This window comes from Alosa pseudoharengus, unplaced genomic scaffold, assembly GCF_046254945.1.
Source record: "Alosa pseudoharengus isolate Yale_2024_CS ecotype anadromous, Long Island Sound unplaced genomic scaffold, YU_APseudo_1.1 YU_APseudo_1.1_scf_10, whole genome shotgun sequence".
NCBI lineage: Eukaryota > Metazoa > Chordata > Actinopteri > Clupeiformes > Clupeidae > Alosa > Alosa pseudoharengus.
The window spans coordinates 31,019,342-31,038,502 of NW_027468565.1; the positions used below are offsets into that span (position 1 = coordinate 31,019,342).

At 40.5% G+C, this 19,161-nt stretch overlaps 2 long non-coding RNA genes across 2 annotated transcripts; both read right to left on the bottom strand.

The window, feature by feature from the left end:
• Positions 1 to 2,623: 2,623 nt before the first annotated feature.
• On the bottom strand, positions 2,624 to 6,472 carry LOC143105799 (uncharacterized). The gene is made up of 2 exons (XR_012983550.1): positions 5,256 to 6,472; positions 2,624 to 2,978 (listed from the first exon to the last, which is right to left on the bottom strand). It is a non-coding gene; the product is annotated as an uncharacterized LOC143105799 (long non-coding RNA).
• A 1,404-nt stretch (positions 6,473 to 7,876) lies between these two features.
• LOC143105792 (uncharacterized) lies at positions 7,877 to 18,440 on the bottom strand. The gene is made up of 3 exons (XR_012983546.1): positions 18,144 to 18,440; positions 16,471 to 16,791; positions 7,877 to 12,178 (listed from the first exon to the last, which is right to left on the bottom strand). It is a non-coding gene; the product is annotated as an uncharacterized LOC143105792 (long non-coding RNA).
• Positions 18,441 to 19,161: the final 721 nt, after the last annotated feature.

Sequence of the window (19,161 nt, forward strand, 5' to 3'; positions counted from 1 at the left end):
TGTGGCTGGAATTTCTGGGGTTGGATGTGAGCACACCTGTTGAGAATCTGCAGAAAGCTGATCACCGTGTCTCTGCGGTCTGCATTTTACTGAACTTTGCTGGAGGTCGAAAGAAATCGCCCAAAAAGCCCTTTCGCCTGAGAAATACAGCGGTTCCCACATTACCTCCTGGGACGACAGAGTTGGAAGAACTTGGGGTAAGGTTGACATTTTGTAACGTAACGTTTGTAACAGGTGGAAAATGAACTTATTTGTTATGTCCATAACCTGTCATGTTCACATCATACAGTATAACTAATAATAGTGTAGTAGTGTATTTTGAATACACTCTTATCATCCTCATTTCTATTCATTTGGCATGCTTCTGTAATATTTTAAATTAACTTCAAATGTACTTCCTGACTACAATAAGTGCCTTGAAAGTTTGCAGTTATGTTAATAAAAGTATAGTCTTAAGACACTTTAAGCATTATAAAGGCATGCCATTTAAGTATAATATTAGTGTGATTTAAAATTGTACTATTAGTACTCTCCTACCTATTCTGTTACATGACAAATTACACTTTGATTATGAGAAAAACATTTTATTGACATGAATGAAAACAAAACATAATATTCATCCATAACAAAAGTAAAAAAAAATTCTGAAAGTTATGGATCTCTTGAGCATATCTTTTCAAGTTGGGTGTGGTAACGCGATAAAACATGCATTTGGGCGTATTATATTATTTCATATGCATAGATTTTTCGAGTCGCTGTTTGGAGCGCTGGTCAGATTTCTCCTCGCTCGCAGCATTTTCTTCCATGCTTGGGGAGCAGTTTCCTCCTGAGTGCGCACACGCAGAGAGAATTTGCGCACACACATTTAATATCTATCTGTGTGAAATAATATATAATATAATACACCCGAATGCATGTTTCATCGCGCAAGTGCTTTTTGCCACTATTGTGTCGCGATACTCTACAGACTCATTGGTAGACCATCAATTCAAAATGCAGATTTCATGAAAAACAAAAGTTGTTTACCCTCCTAGGTGAGAGAATTTGCCCTCTAAGCTTGAAATTGTTTACTGGACACCCAGCCTACAAGCCAACAACTTAACAGTCTAACATAGCTAAATTTGTAATGCATGATCATTTATTGCTTATTTGTTTGCAAAGTCTTCTGGCCCAGAAAGAAAACCATGGTGGTTACGGATCATAGCTGAGGAGGAAAGGTACAGCTGGTAGAGTTGTGCAGTGAGTGAACTTCCCTCCCAACACTGAGATGTGGTGGCAAAAGCTGTGGTAGCTAGCTTCCTTACTAGCACACCATCTTCCAGTCCAAGATGCATAACATTTTCGGGGGCAACCCGGGGCTGGACAGCAGTCAAATGCATTGACCTTGGTATTAGAGAATTTGTCTCTGTTGTCTGTGAACAGAAAGAAGGTGGACAACATTTTACAAGATAAACAATATTTTACACAGAAATCCATTGGCAATGATGAGATTAATACAGATTATCTGTACCTATTTGACATTTACTTTTTATGGGTCAAATTGGTATTGACACCATCTGTTTGCCATCCTGGTATGGGTAGACCAGAGCCATAGAGAGAAAGAGTTGCGACACTCCCATTGGACTCCGTTGTACGCTTTTTGCCGCCTACTTCCGGGGTATACAGCCTCACGTAGTTCCAAAAAGCCATTCTATGGCGTTGGACATCATTCACTTCCATTGCTGACTGTCGAGTAACTTCTGAGGTAAGTTGATTAAATAGCTACCTGTTTTGAATTGTCAACTGTCTATATTGTATCATAGGCCCTTTATGATGCATATACTGATCTTTTGTTGTATGTACACAGCGTAATTATATATATATATTTTTTATCTTGGTAGACGACCGATTGCCTGCTAGTTTGTTAGCTTGACTTGCCTTCTGTGAAGGTAACGTTATATCCAGGGGTAAATTGATTAAATAGCTACCTCTTTTGAACTGTCAACTGTCTATATTTTATCAGAGGCCCTTTATGATGCATATACTGATCTTTTTGTATGTACACAGCATAATTATATATATGTTTTATCTTGGTAGACCACCAATTGCCTGCTAGTTTGTTAGCTTGACTTCGCCCTCTGTAAAGGTAACGTTAACGTTATATCCAGGCGTAAATTCATTAAATAGCTACCTCTTTTGAATTGTCAACTCTGTATATTATATAAATAGGCCCTTTATGGTGCATATGCTTATATTTATTTGTATGTGCACAGTGCAATTTATATATAATTTCTTAACTTGGTAGACAACCGATTTTCAGTCATTGCCTGCTACTTAGTTATATCGATTTTGTGAGCTGTGAAGAAGGTATAGCTACACCAAAAATTACGAAGTTCAGTAGTGAATCTCTGACATATTTTATTTAGTAAATTATTGATTTTAGATTACTAGGATCATTAAGGTTGATTAAGGATGTTTTTTTTAGGTTGTATCTGCTTAACCTGGCGGTGTTAGCTAGTCAGCTGAGTACTGTGTATCTGATGCTAGTAGAAATAAGGTTTGTTTAATTACACCCTTGAAAGGGCTGTTGGATTGCATGTAGGAATACAAATTATTTTACACAAAAAATGATCATAAGCCATAATGAGCTTGAACATTTTTATTACTCAGACAGTAGTGTGACTAATTTGTTTCCCAAACACTGCTGCTGCAGGCGGCTGCTGCTGGAGGCGATGACTGCTTGAGCTGGCTGGTGTTGGCGAAGGATGGTGATGGCGGCTGCTGCTGGTAATGGTGGCGGCTGCAGGTAATGGTGGCTGTTGCTGCTGGTGGCGGCTGCTGCTGGTAGCTGCTACTGCTGGTGGCGGCTGCTGGTAGCTGCTACTGCTGGTGGCGGCTGCTGCTGGTAGCTGCTACTGCTGGTGGCGGATGCTGGTGGCGGCTGCTACTGCTGAATGGACCACGGCAGACCTAACGCTACCACGAAGGTAAGCTAATGGCTGAATCGGAATTTATAAGCAAAATCACGGTAATCAATAATACAGCCCAGTTGCGATAAAATGAAAATCATGAGACATCTGTCATCACATGAATGATATGGAAAAGAAAACTTAAGTTAGAGCCGTTCTAGCCTGTACTTCTGTCCATGCGAACATGAACATAAGCTTTTCCCTCCAAAAATGTAAAACGTATCTAAGTAATATACAGCTTTTTCGTTGTCACCCTGCCTCTCAAAATGCAAAACTGACATTAACAAATATGTAATCATACAATAACAGCAGAAAAGTAGTAGGGTGTATGTTTATATATATATATTTACCGTTAAATAACGCAATCGCTGCTGTCTGTCCCATAGAAGAACATGACAGCCAGCGTATGTTTTGGAACTATAGCGGTTTACACGAACCACGTGACTGCACTGGCGGTGACATCAAAGAGTGTCGCAACTCTTTCTCTCTATGGCTCTGGGTTAGACCTGGCCAGGTAGTCTTTCCTTAAAGGTGCCCTGCCACACAAAACCGTTTATACTTGCATTTTTTTAACATGTTAGGTCTATATGTGTTTGTGCTATGTCCTGAATGTGAAAATAAACAGCTACCTCCTTCTTCAGCTCTAGCCACTGAAAAGAAAAAGCAGAGAAATTAGGCCAATTGCAAAAGCTCTTCAGATTGACGTGGAATTGATGAGCTCATTACTATTCATGAGCTCGCCCAGTTGAGACCATGCCCACAAAATTCGTTTAGCTCTGTGACTGTTTTAGTAGGCCTATGCAAGGATGGCTGAATGTCAACGGGCTATGCACGAATAGAACTTCAACAATGCATTTTGCCCAAGAACCCAGACTTGAGGATCAAATGGCTTCAGTTTATTTTTTTGGAACAATGCTATAGGCTTTGCAAAAAGGTTGCTGTTGAAGCCTGGAGCAGTAGGCTACCATCGCAGCAGACTACGACCAGTGCCCGTAAGTAAAACGTTATTGTCAACTCAAGGAAGTGCTACAGGTTTAATGAACTCGCTAGCCTAGCAGGTTTTATTTATGCACATTTGGACAATGCTAGCACTCGCTAGCCAAGCAAAGTTCATGCCATGAAGCTAAAATTAGTTGATAACAGCTACCATCGCGGCAGTCTACGACCAGTGCAGTCCGTAACTAAAACGTTATTGTCAACTCAAGAAAGTCTTATGTTATACAGGTTTAATGCACTCGCTAGCCTAGCAGGTTTTAATTATGCACATTTCGACAATGCTAGCACTCGCTAGCCAAGCTAAGTTCATGCCATGAAGCTAAAATTAGTTGATAACGGCTGTCATGTTATGGAGGAAACCTAATAGCTGTTAGCCAATCAGAGTCAAGCAGCTTAGCTCGTTAAATATTGTAGCGTCGGTGGATGTACATGTCTAACGTTGAATGAGTGTCTCCCAGAATGCAGTGCGAGTGAATGCTAGAATGTGTAATGTCGATTATAATAGTTGTAGTTACGTTTACCATGTTGTGTATTTGTTAGCGTGTTAGTCTCTTTAGTTGTACCTCATGTGTTTATCCTCGTGTTGATGTGTGTGGTAAACCCTTATTGTGTGTAGCATGTGCGGCTGAGACTACCCCTGTGTTGCCCTATGTAGATGTCTGTGTCCGTATGAGTCTTCCTGTTCCAATAAATAGCCGTCCTGGCCAAAGGTGAATCTTGTCTGAGGGTGAGATCGCTACAATATTAATGAGAACTGGTGCAAATCGAGCTGTCTTCATGCAGGCTTTCAATACCACGCTAGAATGGCTTGAAACAAGGTAACCAAGGCATGTTTTCCACAAAAAAGTTCTACAATTCCATGGTAGAACTTCAGACATTACCACAAAGTAATGAAATACGTGTGGCAGGGCATCTTTAAAGCGTTGTGCACCTTGGCACCGATATGAGTGCAACCACCCTGTTTTCTGCATTTGATTACCTTAGATTCCTTTGTTTCCAATACAACCGTATTATCGTTTCGGGTCAAATGGCATTTTAAATGGGAGTCGTAGGGGCAGTAGCCTACTATTTTGATGCATGAATCAAAATCATCATGTATCAAAATAGTTCTGCCCCTACGACTCCCATTCAAAATGGCATTTGACCCAGAAACGACAATACAGTCAAGCTTAATGGTGGCGCTTCTGACTTAATTATGCTTTCAAACAAAAGTTTGACTCAGGTACATTCACAAAAAGACCATAGGTTGCATTTTGGCTTGAGTTATGCTTTAAGAGTAATAAGACAAGGTCCTGGATGAAGAATATTTACCTTTACTGCTGATTATTTGAGGCGTTCAGACATCTCGGTTTCAAAACTGTCCAGGAACACCTGTAAAAACATAGTTAGGCTACAGATTAAAACTAGGTAAATTACAAACACTACCATGAACTTGAATGCTCTGTCAAACACAAATAATTAAAAAAATCTAAATCTATCGCCTAAACCAAGGCATAATATCAATCATGTAGCCTAAGCTTCATAGCACTAACTTAATAGAACACCAGGTTTAATTCCCCTCTAATATCAATGGTGGAAAAAAAACGTTCTACTTCATAAAATGCATGTAATTTGTCCTGTAGACTCATTTTAAAAGACGTCTCCACGATTAAAGAAAAAAACAGCTACAATGTAATTAGCATGCCTAATGAGTGTGAAGTGTGACTAGCCTAGCACCATCCTCCTTTCTGTGAGTTAAAGGGACACCAGCCAAGCCTGATGCTTTTTCTCTACGAAACTCCCCCTTGCTCGGTCTGAAGCTCTTTTCCTTTTCTTTGCATCTTCCGTCAAGGGTTTTCGCTGCTTCTTCGCCGGCTCTGCCATTATACACACGTTTGCAACAATCGCTAGCGTTTCGTTAGCCTCCCTCTGTGCTGTGGATGCAGGATGGAAACTGAAACTGCTTCGGTCGCCGGGTACGATACACTGAACTTGCAAGCGGGATATTCTTCCTACAGGCAGTAGGGGCGGGCGAGAGAGTCTTCATTCGCCCTGTAATGAGTCATTTAACCATATACCGACTTACGAAGATGAGTAATTAACACGAAAACGTTGCCTGGTGTCCCTTTAACTTAGCCTACACCACACAATACTAAAGAACATTGGTGAACTTTAGGCAAACGTTGCTTAATAAAGAACACACTTTCTTCCATCATTGTGTGTCTAACGTTAGTGCTAGCCAACGCTTTTCAATAATCCCACAAACACAAAGCAGGCTAATGTAGTTTTCTTCTTGATAGGGATCTGGGTCAACGTTTATGACGTTAACGTTAGCTAAATTAGCTAACGTGATGTAAGGGATAACGGCCTTCGAGGTGTCCTGTTATACGGAATTAATGGACGAGGGCGAGGGGCCTCCGCCCAAGTCCATTAATTCCATATAACTGGACACACCTCGAAGGCCGTTATCCCGCTTATCACCCGGTTGCCACTGTAAACACTGGAAACACGCGGTTCTGTTTAAAAAGAAGCTCACTAGTTCAGCTTGTTGTACAACTTTAGCATGGACAGTTAGCTTGTTTACAGTTGATTCCATTGTTGGGAAGCCTGCAACCAAAAGATTCTAGAGCGCTGCAACCGTCGTCCTACTATGGTTGTTATAGTTACCATTCATAAGCATTGATATGGAACGGTGTCCTGTTATTCAGAATTAAAGGCCACCCGCCAGCCAATCAGAAAAGAGTATTTCTTCTCTCCGGGTGATAAATGACGTTAACGTTAGCTAAATTAGCTAACGTGATCTGGCATTGCTAGCAAAGATTCTAGAACAGAGCTCTGTTCTAGAATCTTTGATTGCTAGCTTGTACTAGCAAGGATAAAAACTATGGGCCCTATCATGACATTCTAAAGTGCATCGTCACTCGTCAAAAGTCTATTCAAATTTAGTAGGATGTCCAGTTCACATTGGGAGGGGTTTCGTTCTCAAAAGTGGAGCGCATGGCGTAACAAGGTGTTCCTAGGTCTTTTAATCAGTCATATGGGTGTGTTTGGGGCGTAACATCATTTTAAACCAATGAGAATGACATCTGTCATTCCCTTTAACGGCGCAACGCGCGATATGTCAAATAAATGCATCGGTATTTTGGCATTCAATGGCGCATTTGAAGGAGGCTGCTTGCGAGACCGTATGGAATAGTCATTCTTAAACCATGCTTTACTAAAACCTAGCATAGCCTTCACGCATTTGCACTCGTCTATTATTTGAACTCATTGGCAAAGTGAAACTAACTTCACCAAGGAGTCAGTCAACGACAAGACAGTTATATGCAGTTACTTTATTACTACTATTGACTGACAATGGGTTACCATCGAAAACATAGGCTGGAAAAAGCAACACTTACCCTAATGTTGCTCAAATGACTGAATAAAACAACATGTATCCTGCAGAGGAGTTGCTTATATCTCGTGACAGTGCGTCTTCAGCTGTGCTCCATACGTGTCTCTCGCCTCTCCCCTAATCACTTTTAACCGTCATTACCAATTTGCAAATGATGGTGAATAACTACTCATCATGAGATGTACAGTATTTCGTAATATCTTTATTCTAATTATGTTTACCATTGTAATCGTGCAATTTGTAATGCTTTGTATGGACGTGCGCTGGTGTGCATTCATGAATGATAGAAGGATGGTGCGTGCACCTGCCAATATGACTGTTGACATGCGCTCTTAAAATAACATATGAACAACTCGCCATTGAGTTCTGACCAGGTTTAGGTGGTGTATGATAGCGATTTTTAGACAATGCGCCAGGTCCCTCCCTAGGTTGTTAATTGCCACACCCCTGGGCGCAATGCTTAAAAAATAAAGGTGCAAAATAACGAATTCAACTTCGCGCCGGTGAATAACGAACTTTACGCCATGCGCTGGTGACCCAAAATACAGCCCAAACTCTTGAAAGATTACTAAGCCATCAATTTAACTTCTCCAAAGACTACCGAAGGTCATAAAGAGAAAGCTACATCAGAATAATTTAACAATATGCTTTGGGACTCACCTGATAACGAATAACTTGGCACTTTAGATCCAACTGGCTTCAGCCCTTGTTATCTCATATGACAAGTCCTTCTGGCTCTGTAGGACCAACGTCTCTGGCATGAGTATAATTTATGGTATCTTTAATTTGGACAAACCTGTAACCTTATACGGACCGTAAACGTATGCATTTTCTGGTCTCTACAGTCCATCTGTCTTGCAAATAAAGTTACAAGCATAGACTGTATAAAATAACGTTAATGTTTGCTCACACCACGTTTTGCTCGAAAGCTGCACAGATCCGCCCACTCCATTTCAAATTCAAACAGCCATGTTATTGGTCAACTGGACTGCCTATACATTTAACTGTGTTGCCTATAAATTTAACAAAATGCCACATTCATCCTCTTACAACCTCTACTACATCACAAACGTATAGGCCTTACTAAGACACAAAATCAACAAAAGAAAAAATATTATTTGATGACCAAAACTGATAGATCAGTGTGTCTAGGCTAGGTTATTGCACATTGCCATCCATGCGGCTGACATAGGCTATCAGGCCTAAAAGCTACACACATTAGTATTTTATTAAAGGTGAGATGACTATGAAACTATACAAACAATGTATTAGGCCTACCAAAAAATATATACTTTCCATAAGTACACTATATTACAACTCTAAGTATTAGCAATTTAATACACTTAAACTAAATAAACTGCTTTACCATTTAAAATACACTAACAACAAAGTACACTTTTAAAAAGTACATTACAAAAACACTTTGAATATTGCACAATAAGTATATTTAATTTTAGTACACTGAAGTTGAACTTAATACTATGACTATGAAACTATACAAACAATGTATTAGGCCTACCAAAAATATATACTTTCCATAAGTACACTATATTACAACTCTAAGTATTAGCAATGTAATACACTTCAACTAAATAAACTTCTTTACCATTTAAAATACACTAACAAAGTACACTTTTAAAAAGTACATTACAAAAACACTTTGAATATTGCACAATAAGTATATTTAATTTTAGTACACTGAAGTTGAACTTAATAACATCTACTTTGAAGTATACTTTCTAAAAGTACACATTAAACATACTTTACATAAAGTACAAAAAGTGTAAGCATACTTGCTTTATACTTCATGTACTTTAATCATATTTCTAACACACTAAAGTATACTACTTTTTTACCTGGGAGTGAACACCCCTGACCACTCGGTGAGTTTCACGTCTTTGTAAACAAAAGTTTAATGCGTTTTAGGAAGGATTGTTCCAGTGCACTTATGCAGCGTTGTGGAAGAGGGGGGGGGTGCTACCACAGAAACTGAAAATTCTCAGGACAGCAGCATGTGTCCAAATTTCAATCTTAAACGTTCTATTTAATCATAAACTATCTGAAAACAGGGCTTTAAGTGTAAAATACCGAACTTGTCCTTTAATGAATCCATGCAGCACTGACTCCACTAGGTGGTAATGAATTCAGATTCAGAGTAAAATGAATTTAATAAGGGTTGAGAAAGGGTGAACACATAACAACCATCACAGGACATACTGTACTCAGACTAGCAGGGTATTTTCCTAAACGAATATCTGGCCATCTACGTTTGCAAATAAAACTGCATGTACACGAGACCGTTTAAAAAAAAAATGTGTTTACACGAACCCGTGTACATACATGTTGTCATGAGCATGCTAAACCACAGTGGAAGTCTAACGATAGCCTCAAGCTCACATTAACCAATCAGAACCCTGAAAAGTCGCACGTGAGAACATGTAAATGTAAACATTGGTCGCACATTTGGTGTACCGGTACTTCTGTCGCATACTGTGACGTTGGCTGCCCAAAACTCTGTTTACCACAGTTTAGAACCAAACGCATAAACGGAGTTTTAAAAAAAAAAAAAACACTTTGGCCGGAGTTTTTTTGGATAACCGTTTTACGGGGCGAATTCTCCGTTTGCGTCTAAATGAAAGGCTCAAACGTAGGGAAATGTCTTCGTTTATAAAAATACACATGCTCGTGTAAACGGGGTCTCAGAGACAAAAGCACAATACTCTTCAGTGTGTTAAACAGCATATTGAATAAGGAACATAATAATATCCTAGCTGCATCTGACCAAGTGCTATCCCAGTGTTCACACAGACATTTTCTTTATACATTATAAAATATATAGGCCTATAAAGAAAATTGATATAAATGTATATTTGTTAAAGTTTTGCCTTTAATTCGATAGGAGAGTGAGGAACGACAGGAGGTGACTAAGAGAGAGAGATGGGGTGGGATCGGGAAATGACTGCAGGTCAGATTTGAACTTGGATCTGTACATGGTACAGTATGGAGGCTACTGTCACAAGGTTGGTTCCTTCGCCATTCTCGGGCCTCGAACCCGCCACCTCGACACACACACTGGCATGAGAGTCGAACGCTCTATAACCACTGAGCCGAAAAGCCCAGGCTCCCAACTCAGCCGTTAAAAGCGCTCTTAAGGTTAGGGGTGTGCGGATTTACACGGGTAACTAGCATGCTAGCTCAGTTCACCTCCATTACACTCACCTCCCTAAATCCTCACTGCCATCCGGGTCACGGCACCAATGTAACCGAGGTCGTAATTCGTCAGCCGCTCACGGCCCTCGAACCTGTCACCTAAACACACACCGGCATCGGAGTCGAATGCTCTAACCACTGAGCTAAAAGCCCAGGGCAGGCTTCCAACTCAGTGGTTAGAAGCGTTCTTAAGGTTAGGGGTGTGAGGATTTACACGGCCACCTAGCATGCTAGCTCAGTTCGCCTCCGTTACACTACAGCCTGTTGCCCAAAGCCCTCATGAGGCACAATATTTCTACAACTCCTAAGTTCAGTCTATTGTTGTTTACAGTTTTTCTCAGTCGCTTTGGTGCTTTTCTCACATCACTATTAACATGTGCACAGCAGTTAGTGCATTTCTCAAAACAATTAGTGCAAACTGCAAAACCTAGTGGATAACCTGCAAAAACACGTCACCTGCTCAAAATGGATAGTCCATTCCTCAAAGGCAAGTATTTATGTCAATGAAACTGCCAGTGTCATCAAAATGACAAGTCTTGACACCATCGTTTATTAACAAGATAGTCAAATGGCTTTGTCATGTTTTCATTATGACAGTTTATGCTCTCAGTGTTTTCCCATGCAAAAAAAGGTCAGGTTACTGTATATGCTCTTTGCAATTCTACAGCATTGTGACAGAATTTGATAACTAGTTCACCAATTTTGTATGTAATGACTCAAGCAATGAAATGAAGACTATTAGTTTTATTGGAAATGACTATTCAGCATCCATAAGTATAGTTCATTTTGACTGACATGACAAAGCAACTGATATATGTTCAAAAGCATTTGCAATTTGTTCAGAGGAAGGAGAAATTGCTACTATGATGTGCACAAATGACTAAATGTTGTGGAGGCTGAACTAATAGTTATGAGAATTTTCATTCTGATCTGAGAAAAGCACCAAAGCGACTGAGAAAAACTGTATTATGAGCTGCCAAGAAGTGCTCATAGTGTTTCACACTGATAGTTTTGATTAAAGTCTAGGCCTATGCTGTGTGCTGTGCAAATTGGGGATATGGATCGGTTAAAATAGTTATTGTGTGTTAGGTTCTTGTCCACTGTGACCTTTGGGCTAATAGAACTGTTAAACTAGCAGATGCTATTACACTGTACAACGTATGTTGTTGTTTTCTGTGTGTGTGGTAAATTCTTATGTGTGTCTTAATGGAATCTGGTTATGTTAGTTGCTACACTTCTCGCCCTTGTCTGTTGATTTGTTGATACTAACGAATACTTATGTGTATTCTCAATAATGCGTAAATGAAATATAGTCAGATTTGAGCCATTTAAATACTGTGTGTAACCTATTTGGATGTGTTCTCGTCGGCTTTTGGGACAGCAAATCTTCTTCCCACGGCAGCCCTGACCGTCCTCTCCTTGCACTTGCATTAAACTCTGCTGTTGGGCTGATCGTCCTCTCCTCTCCAGTCCTCTCCTTTTTGTCCGTTGCTGACCAGAGGCTCCTACTGATGCTGGTCCCTCTCAGTCGATTCACTCTCGTCCTGCTGCTCCTGGTCTCTCTCAGTCGATCCACTTTGCGCTTTAAAAAAGTAAATTCTAACAGGGCGGACATTTTCAGGAGAAGAATCACACCACTTTTTTCGACCTGAAAGGGACACAGAGCCTTAAATCAACCCATTGGTCATCCAGGTGACATTCATGTTCATTCTGTGGACAAACACCAACCAGTTTAAAAAGACAACACTTTTGCCACCACATTACATCCAGGTCTACATGAGGAACAATCTCTTTTAAAGTTTTTCTAATTGTGTAAGTTTCATTACCATTCTTAGAAAACAAACGCAACAAGGACTTTATTATAACTGAAGCTGAAACAGTTACACTTGCAATGTAGTAAGCACAAGGAATTCCCTCCAAGGCTTAAAAAAGATCCAAGCTGTGTTGTAAGCAGAAAGATTAGCGACTCACGTTTTCTCATGCCCCAGACCAAAACCAAAACAATGACGATCAACATTAGCAAAGCAACAGCCACTGCAGTCAATGTATTGCATTATGCAAGTACCAAAACATGATTAGTTCATAGATTTCACATGTAATATACATTTTATACAACCCCACCCCCATCTTGCCTGTTCATAATTCTGAGAAATTCTTTAATTGTGTGCATGTACATGTTTATGTTTATTTGTGGGTGGGTGGGTGTGTGTGCGTCCATGTGCATGTGCTTGTGTGTTTGCCTGTTTATGTGCCTGTGTGTGTGCATGTGCATGCATGCGTATATATGTCTACTGTGTGAGTATGTTTGTGTGTGCGTGTGTATCTGTTTATGCACATGTGTGCATATGGAATGGGTTTACATGACCCCTGGAGGCAAACATACGCAAAACATTGGTCATCCTAGGCCCTACGGTTCTCAAGATATTCACAGAAAACTGTGTAAAATTCATTTTATACAACCCCACCTCCATCTTGCCTGTTCATAATTCTGAGAAATTCTTGATTGTTTGTGTTATGTTTATGTTATGTGTGTGGGTGTGTGAGTGTGTGTGTGTGCGTGCTTGTGTGTGTGCCTGCGTATGTGCCTGTGCATGGAAGCGTACATATGTCTACTGTGTGAGTATATGTCATACGTATGATTACTGTGAATGTGTGTGTGTGCGTGTGTATCTGTTTGTGCACATGTGTGCACATGAAATGGGTTAACATGACCCCTGGAGGCAAATATACGGAAAAAAAATGGTCATCCTAGGCCCTACAGTTCTCAAGATATTCACAGAGAACTGTGTCTGGCCTACCCTCCTTTCGGGGGGTCCAGTCCAGCGGGGGGGCTACAGATCAAAACGAAAAGCGATGGTTCCATGCTATCCATGTGGGGTTACATGGCCACCAAGTTTCGTGTACCCCGGTCTTTCAGTGTCCCGGGAATCCTTGTTGGTGTACGGTCACTAAATGTACACATAAATTATTTTATTGTAAGGCCCCCCATGAACGAAAGTCCACGAAACTTGGCATGCATTCGGAGGGTGTCATAATGATCCTACACTTTCAATTTCGTGCAGTTTTGACCATGTCAGCCAGAGATATTGTGATGAAAACACCTAATGTTTTGCTTTTTAATTTTTAACTAGGTGGCGCTATACATGAAATAAGTGGTAATGGGATAGGTTGACATGCCCCCTTAAGACCAACATACAAAAAAAAGATGGACCTCCTAGGCCCTACGGATCTCGAGATATTCACAGAAAACTGTCTCCGGCCACCTACAGGCCAGTTGGTGTATAGTAACATAAATTAATTTATTGTGTGGCCCCCCATGAACGGAATTCCACGAAACTTGGCGTGCATTCAGAGGGTGTCATAATGATCCTACACTTCCAATTTTGTGCAGTTTTGACTATGTTAGGTCACAGATACCTGCGATTACAACACCTCATTTTTACTTTTTTTGTGTTTAACTAGGTGGCGCTATACATGAAATGATTGGTTATGGAATGGGTTGACATGGCCCTTTGAGATCAACATACAAAAAAATATAAATAAGATATTCACAGAAAACTGTGTCTGCCCTACCCTCCTTTCGGGGGGTGCAGTCCAGCGGGGGGGCTACAGATCAAAATGAAAACAGGAGGTTCCATGCTATCCATGTGGGGTTACATGCCCACCAAGTTTCGTGTACCCCGGTCTTACAGTGTGACGTGTTACCAGAACACCGACCGTATGGACCACAGAGCGATAGCACAAAACCAATACGTCTTACAAGGCGAAAACGCAGAAAGGCTAGATTCAGCGCTAGCTATCAAGGTAATCTCTCTGATCTAGAAAATATGATTAGACAAATTAGGAAAGAAACTGACCAGGAATTGAATCGTAATATTAAACCAATTACTTTGCAACCTACTCTTGAATTAAGATCACCTGAAAGCGTGGAAGTGAATGAATGTGTTGAAGCGGATGTTGAACAATGTGCAGGATTACTAAACCAGATCACCCTGACCTCAGAAATACTTGATGATTATTGAATGTGAATAAAAGAATGGAAAATGAACCATAACTGCAAACAATGACCTCATAATAAATAATAAAGTGCGATGAATGAAATGTATCATTACAAGTATTTTAGTCGCCTGACCTTGTAAAGTCTAGGGAATTATGCATGTAAGGAATTGTATGTCTCAAACTGTGAAATGGGTAAAGTGCCTTTAAACTGTTTAAATGAATGTATTCAGATTGCATTGTGTGAAGAGTTAATGCCATAAGTGTTTGTGAAGTGTGTAAGAATGTAACCGATCTCTCTCCTGATGACAGTAAAAGTGTATGTTGCTAAATGTAATGTGTCACATGGTTATAATTGCCATTGAATGTAAACTGTTTGTGTAACCTCTGGAAACTATCTGTAAACCTGAATGTGATGTATCATCTCCGAAATGTAACCCGGAGAAGTATGTTTATGCGTGTCATCTTATATTGTTGGTTAAAATCAGTGACTTCTAGAATGTATTAGCTATTGTGAGAATATTCCCAGCTATATTCCCAGCTAACGTGAGAATATTCCCAGCCCTCGTGGGAACTTCTAGAAGGTTCTAAACTGTCGTGGGAAAATAGGATTGATTTGTCTCAGGAATGTGTGGGGGAGGTCAAGTCTACCTAGTATAAATAAGGGCTGAACTAGACGATCGGGGCTGCTTCTTCTTTTTTCTTCTACTGCTACGTGCTGTTTGCTGTTACGCTTGATTGTCAGGATTCGTTGTCCGTACTTCGTTGTGAAGCATGTGTTGGAACTTTGTGCCAGGCTGAAGCCGCGGATCGTAACTCCGCACTACCTGTTGCCGGGATCGCACTGCTACTCCGACAGTGAGAGACTGCAGAACGACTATCAGCGGATTTTACCCTTTTTTGAGGACTTACTTTTTTCCTATATACCTTTTTCTCCGTTTGTGGATTACTATTGTATTCTCTTCTCCACCTGTGGATTACTATTTTATTTTACTCTCTTTTGTGGATTTACTCTTTTTATATTCTCTACAACATTGTAACCTGCAAGTGGATATTACGCCGCATTTTGTTATCATCTCCAAAGTGCTGAAAAGTAAAGAACTCTTTTAACCTTGGCATCTAATTCTTCAAGCAGTATTTTTTGTCTTTTCTTGGTATTTCTACGAATTCCAGCAGGAGGGTAAGATAACTGGTTTCTTCTGTTGTTATTCATCTGCTCTGTCTAAGACTTGGGTTAGTTGGACTTGAAGTGCTGCTGGACGGTAACAAAATCTCCATCCTTATAAAACCTGAGCAAGAAGTAGCCTATAACCTGTGTCTCTAGATAAATTCTAGGGTCAAACATCTTCGCACGTTAGCCAACTGTTCGAGACCTAGGCGTAGTTGCTTCTTATTTCATAGACATCTCAATAAATCCACCACGGAAGCCTGATCAACTTCCAAGGGGGATATTTAAAATTAGGAGCAAAAGGGTTATCTGCGCCGCAGAGGGAAGACGTGCGACTTCACTCGACAGTAGGTCCCTGCTATCTACAATAACCTCAAGGGGGTATCGTAGCTCTTAACTGCCTAGGCCTGGGGTTACGTCTGAGAAACGGCTGACGTTGACTAGGTTCTGGGGGTTACCTGCAGGGGGCAGCACAAGTGTCCCGGAAATCCTTGACGGAAATTTGGACATGCGAAAAAGAAAAAAAATCTGACTAAACCTATATGACCGCCGCTTCGCTGCGCGGCGGTCATAATAAGGTGTCACAAGACCAGCTAAGCTGGTAGGTAAATCATCCATAGCACAAACTGATTTTTTGTAATATTTATGTAGCACTATACAGCCGTGTTTGTACACAAATGTCTACGCTGATTGAGGAGTACTGCTAGCAATACAGCTTGATTATCCTTACCTTCTTCCTTCAACACCAGTATAGCAATACAGCTTGATTATCCTACCGTAGTGTTCTGGTACTTAGGCCTTCCGCTTCCATCGTAAAAGGCAATACATTGAAAGGTGGTGAGGTTGTCTTGCTCAGAGACGTTGCGTAACTCCAGACTGAAGTTGCCAAACTGTAGCTGACTGGTGAAGAGCTGGGTCCTGTTGTGGTATGGTGGAGGACTGATGTCCAAACTCCTCCTGGCCTTTGTTGAAGACGTCAACCACCTGGTCTGTTTTGTCTGTTTGCCAGTACACTCGGATGTTACCCAGAGAGGGACGTGCCCACAGTCCCACAGTCACCTGCTGCAGGCTCTCATGTTGTTCCTGCACTACCGCTCCTGAAAGAGAGAGGAGGACTCACTTTACTGTCAAACATAATACATTCCTTGGGATAGACTAGTCAGACACACACACATGCACATTGTGACAACCTCTGCAGGTACATCTGCTTCCCCTGCCGGGCGTGTTGTGCTTTCCTTTTCCCACAGACGCTGATCTCCCTAACTGGTTGTAATTAGGTACCTGTTGGAGGCGTGTCATAGCTGAACAAAAGGCCTCTCTTCTGCGGTCTTTGAAGTCAAGTAAAGTCAAGTCAAGTTTATTTATATAGCACATTTCATACACAGAGGTCATTCAATGTGCTTTACATAAACAGCAGACTGTAATTACAAATAAAAGCATAGAAGGGCAATATAGTCAAAGAATAAATCAAAAGGTAAAGATCATAATAAAAAGAAAACGCACAAGGTAAAATCATTTGGTCTTTGGAGAGAGATTACTTTGAGTGGCATTACATGACTTCTTGAGAATTGTAATAGCCTAATAAACTCAGTGTTTTTGATCTTGAAATGTCCGGTGTCTGTCAAACTTTATTGCAGTATCAAAGCATATTGATGTTATAAGTGGGGCCTATCAAAAGCCTATTACTTTGGTAGAAATTGCTTTGTTACATTTTGTAAACCTTCGTTTGAATAGTCCATTAGTTGTAAAGAGATTTTGTCTTGCCCAACAATGTTTTGAGAACTTTCTCTATGCGTTGTCGTGTTTGCATTTGAGCAGTCACGGGGTACGTGGTTGGAGTGGTTGTCTCGGGGGCACATCCAAGATTACGGCCTTTATGAATTCCAAAATATATCGATTCTATATTTTGGGGACAGACTGTAGGATCGCCAGTCATGTGAATGATCAAGCCATGACAATATTCAATATTATTGGTGGGGCCCCCAAATGAAACTCTGAATACCACAGTTCTACAGCGTACAGAGGTACAGTGAACACAGAACAGAGTTCTCTTGAAGACACACTAACTGTATTCTACTCTATCTCTCTCTCTTTCTCTCTCTCTCTCTCTCACACACACACACACACACACTCAGAGCAACTAGTGACGTTACCAACATGTGCAATATGGGTGCCGCCATTTTGGACCCACATGGTATAAATGTGGTTTACAATTATAAACATGTCCTATCATAGATTATAGGTCTCCACCAATGACTGAATATGAACATAAAGTATATAATTTTACATATAAAAGTTAATGTATTACCACAGATTGCACAAACAAAAATGGTGTTGCACAAACACACCATCTCACTCGTAAGCAGTGTACACAAGGCTACACAAGGCTACACACACTAAAGCCACAGTCTCATTCTAAATTATCATCATCTGTGTGGATTGTACATACCAGATATTTTCCCCTCAAGCAGAATGCATATTACAATCCAGTTAAACAGGTATTGTCCAGCCATCCTCATCTCAAGAGAAAACCAGCCGTGACTTTTTGCAGCCCGATAAATAAGGAAGTGGTTTCCATGCATTATTCGAGACTGAGTCTGAAAGTATGAAGTTTAAGAACGATTCTGCAAAAGTCTTGATCTCCACCCACTGCTCGGTAGCATTGATGGTTGAAGTTTATTCTCTGTGTTGGAGACGTGCTGCTGTTTCAGGGTATTGAGTTGTTGGTTTCCTGGTTCTAGTCTGATGTTGGGCTCTTCCGACTTCCTGTATTTTCCCACAAGGCCATGCAGAAGTATCAGCCACAAGGAAATAAGGAACATAAACAGTAAACATGTTTAAGTTCCTTCACAGGCCTCATGAGATGAACATCTATGAAATGGCTAATAACTCCACTAACCTTGTCTCTAGTTTTTACTTCAGATATGTGATCAGATATCAAATTATAGGCCCAAAAATGAACACACACACACACACAATAATAATAATAATAATAATAACAATCATAATAATGATAACTAGATGTACCGCAGAGCGGTACAAAATATGACCGCCGCCCAGTCCAGCACATTTTTTCCACAAAAAGAAATCACGCTGAAAGGCCTATATGATTCTAACTGTCTCACTAAATTGCATTATCCACACTCACTTCTCACTGGTATCTGCTAGACAACAAGTACCAAAACATGATTAGTTCATAGATTTCACATGTAAAATTCTTTTTATACAACCCCACCTCCATCTTGCCTGTTCATAATTATGAGAAATTCTTGATTGTTTGTGTTATGTTTATGTTATGTGTGTGGGTGTGTGTGTGTGTGTGAGTGTGTGTGTGTGTGTGTGTGTGTGTGTGTGTGTGTGTGCGTGCCTTCGTATGTGCCTGTGCATGGAAGCGTACATATGTCTACTGTGTGAGTATGTGTCATGATTACTGTGAATGTGTGTGTGTGTGTGTATCTGTTTGTGCA